This window comes from Bombus vancouverensis, unplaced genomic scaffold (assembly GCF_051014615.1).
Source record: "Bombus vancouverensis nearcticus unplaced genomic scaffold, iyBomVanc1_principal scaffold0034, whole genome shotgun sequence".
NCBI lineage: Eukaryota > Metazoa > Arthropoda > Insecta > Hymenoptera > Apidae > Bombus > Bombus vancouverensis.
Genome location: NW_027468925.1, coordinates 516189 through 519587, shown reverse-complemented (window position 1 = coordinate 519587; position 3399 = coordinate 516189). Strand labels below are relative to the sequence as shown.

The 3399-nt window shown below is 35.0% G+C and overlaps 1 pseudogene; it reads left to right on the top strand.

The window, feature by feature from the left end:
- Window positions 1-520: 520 nt before the first annotated feature.
- On the top strand, window positions 521-3168 carry LOC143304406 (uncharacterized; annotated as a pseudogene).
- The last annotated feature ends 231 nt before the right edge of the window (window positions 3169-3399 follow it).

The window sequence follows — 3399 nt, the reverse complement described above, 5'->3', positions numbered from 1 at the left end:
TCGCGTCCGTTTATTTATACTGGCCGGGGGAGAACCGGAAAATTCGAATTCGTCTACGTTTGATCTACGGTTGCACGAAGCGGCGACACTGTTTTGCATGGAGTTTATTTGTTCTTACATTACTTGTAAGGCAAAACAACAACATGATTTGAATTGTCCTCTGACTCATGTGCCACTACAGTGATTACGGGAGAGAGTGTAGGACGAGTGAAGAATGGTGAATAAGAATGGGAAACGGATTAGCCGAATGACTGGCAGTCGGTATAATAGGCCTGGCGAACTGTAAATGCGTCGCATTTTCATGTAAAAAACAATGCACGTAGCACAAGGGTAAATGGGGAAACGACTTTATAAATGATTTTTTGTCTATTACACGCCTGTCAAATTTCTTTATGAGCAGAACTATTACAAGTGCTATTGTAGCAGAATACAAAAAAATGATGCGTGCTTATGTGGGTGTCACGTTTAACTGCAGTTACAAAAATCTGAACTTTAGAAACAGAACGTTGTTGTGGAAGTAATGATAAGTAAAGTGCGGGTGTTTGTGTAAATTCATATTTTTATAAATTGAAAAAATTAAATCTGAGTAGACGATTGTTTTATTATAAATGTTATAAGGAGTACTAGTATATTTCATACTTCGTTCGGTCTAATACTTCATATATGAAACCTATAGTGGTCATTGTTATCTATATTTATTCAATTAATATTTATTATTAATATTTATAATGAAACAATTTATCTTTATATCTATGTAGGAAGCATGAAAGTTTCAGCAACTATATGATACGTGGCATTAGCATTATGCTAGGCATTATTTTACATTAGTCTTTGATTCCCGCTCTCTCGCTTTCTCGATGAAGAAGTAGAGGGCACAATAATAGAATCATCCACCCAGGGATTATATTTAAGAGTCAGTAGATATAAAGGACAAACTGTTAGTACAGGATTTTTACCAGCTGGTCACATGTCACCTTGTGTGGAAATTGCAGCTCTACTAGCATCAAAATATGTTCCTGATCATACACTTTCAGCTCTTGTGTTTGCTACAGTACCTAATTTAATTTTAATTAGGAATTTTGCAACTCAAGGAAGGTACAGGAATTTTAAAAAACTGAAAATAGGAGACTGTATACCTTGTACGATCAAAGATATGGGGTCAGATGGTATAAGACTTATTTTACCAGTTGCAGAATGTACGCCATTTGGATATGTGTCCCATAGTAACGTTCGTAATTTTAATCTACTGCACACAAACTAAATTTCATTGACAAAAATATTTTCTATTAACAGGGAAGAACAACAATTAGGACTAACATTGTCGCTAAAGAAAATATACGATGATCCATCTAATCCTAAAAGTAGAATAGTGGCAGCATTGGATCCATTGATCCTGTATTTTAATAAATTAGTAGAACTTTCAAGAAATTCATATTACAAAAACAGACCCATTGCATCTGTTAAATTAGGGCGAAGAGTTACTGGAAAGATTGAAAAAATTACGCCTGATTGGTTGGTTGTTCAATTGCAGAATAACTTGCTAGGTATAGTGTCTAAGAATCATTACTCCGAGAATAAAAAAATAGGGGACAAAATTTCTGGGACGATTATAACCACGTTATCGTCAATAATGCATAAAATAAGTGCCAAACAAAATAAATAAATACAATTTCCTGGCGGTAAATTGCTACGTGGTAGAATCTTAATGGTGACAAATTGATTTATCTTGATATTCCTTCAAGGTATTGGCAACGGAACTTTAGCTGCGATAACTGTACGTCGTCACATAAATAGTTTACTGCTAGATCTAACACCTTATATTATTCATTTTAAAATTAAATGTTACTCTTCATTAAATTCCCAAAAATCCGATATTATGCCTCTCAGCGTCATAAAATCTGCATTTGAAAAGAAGTGTTATGTGAGAGAGAAATCGGATGATAATAATAACTTAAAAAGAAAGAAACAAAATCAGGAGTATGTGGCACTCGCCAAAGAAATAAAAATTGAAAAGATACGGGAAGACGAAACATGAAAAACAAAGGGAAACGAAACAGAGAGAAACCAGAGAAAGATTTAGAAAAGGAATATTCAAAGAGAATGTGTGTTGAACAAACAGGAGAAGAAAAGACTAAACTGGAAGACCAAACCTTCCGAAAAAGATTTGGAATATGCTGACTCAACTCTCCTTCAGGATAAAGAGTCATCTTGCGATAGTAAAGATGAAGTAGAAGAAAAACCAAATCTGAGAAATAAGAAATTAACGTCGAGAACAAAAAAGACAGGAGAAACATGAAATACGTCAAAGAGAAGAAGCGCTCGCCAACAACCAGTTACCAAATTCTGTACATCAGTTCCACAGATTAGTTTTAGCTAGTCTAGACAGTTCAATAGTATGGTTACAGTATATGGCATATCATTTACAAACAACAGAAATCGAGAAAGCAAGAGCAGTTGCAAGAGAAGCGGTGAAAACGATTAATTTCAGGGAACAGAAGGAAAAATTAAACGTTTGGGAGGCTTGGTTGAATTTAGAGTCTAAATTCGGAATTCCTAAAGCACTGAATGATGTTTTTCAAGAGGCACTGAAAGTATACAGTCACATGTTGACTGTACATGTCGAGGCTAGCAGGCAGATGGAACTAGAGAAAACAATTAATACCATGATTGGAAAATTTAACCATATTCCCGAAATGTGGTTTAATTGTGGAGAAGGGTTACTAAAAATGGGCTTGGGGGACAAATCGAGGCATATTATGCAGAGAGCATTCCAATCTTTGCCAGCATCTGAACGTATGTACACTACAGAAATAAAGAGAGAGCAGTAACTCTGTTTGAGCAAATTCTATGTTCTTATCCGAAACGGGTGGATATATGGTCTTGTTATGTTGATTCTCTAATTAAATCTAATGATACTGATATAGGAAGGTAAAAATATTTTTTCAACTATATTTTGTCTTTTTAATTTCATAGAGAATTTACCTTCTAATAATTTGCATTTACAGGAAAGTTCTAGAGAGAGCAGTTGTTCAGGCATTACCGCCTAGAAAGGTGAAGATCCTCTTTAAAAAGTTCATCAATTTTGAAGAGCAGCATGGTACTGAGGAAGTCGTGACTCGTGTTCAACAAATGGCTGTAGAATATCCAGAGAAGCAGTGTACAAAATGATTAAAAATAATAAAACGTTTTGACACATATTTCATTACATCATGTGAGCAAAACCTTCGTTACTTCGCGCAAGATGATCTGTGCGACGTCCTTCATTGTCAGACCGTCAAGACCCAAGCACCATTAAACAGATCCTCAATAAACCTAAGGCCCCACATAAAACTTTAACTTTCCAACGTCATTATTTTAACACATGTTTTAAGTTAATCCTTTTGTCCTGAGGGACTTTTT